Below are 484 nucleotides of genomic sequence, written 5' to 3'. Positions count from 1 at the left end.
CACCAGCTTTGTCCCTTTCTGGGCTCGGACTGTCTTCAGGAGGATTTTGAGTATCCACTTGTTTATTTCTTGGTTTCCTGCCGCTTTGAAGTGAGGTATTTAATGTTTTCCCACTTCTTAATTGAACTGCTTGACATTCTTCTGTTATTTGTCTTGACAGTTGTTTTTCTGTCTGCTTTAATAGTACTTCCATGTTCCTGTTAGCCATTCTTGTTTCCTGTAACATTTCCTTGAATTCGGCTAGCTGCTGAGTTAGAAAGTCTAATTGCTGATTAAACTCATTAGCCTGATCCACCGGACTGAGTTCTGCAGTTACTGTTTTAGCTTCTTCTTTCATGGAAGATTCACTGTTCAGATACAGATGCTGATTTCTGGCAACTGTATCAATAAGCTCTTGAGACTCTTCAATTGTTTTTCTCATATGTATAGATCCACCAGCTGAGTGGTCTAGAGAAATCTGAGCTTTTTCTGTAAGCCCATAGTA

The sequence above is a fragment of the Arachis duranensis genome, chromosome 5, assembly GCF_000817695.3.
Source record: "Arachis duranensis cultivar V14167 chromosome 5, aradu.V14167.gnm2.J7QH, whole genome shotgun sequence".
In the NCBI taxonomy this organism is placed as follows: domain Eukaryota; kingdom Viridiplantae; phylum Streptophyta; class Magnoliopsida; order Fabales; family Fabaceae; genus Arachis; species Arachis duranensis.
The sequence above is the reverse complement of the archived record's forward strand: the minus strand, read 5'-3'. Positions refer to the sequence as shown.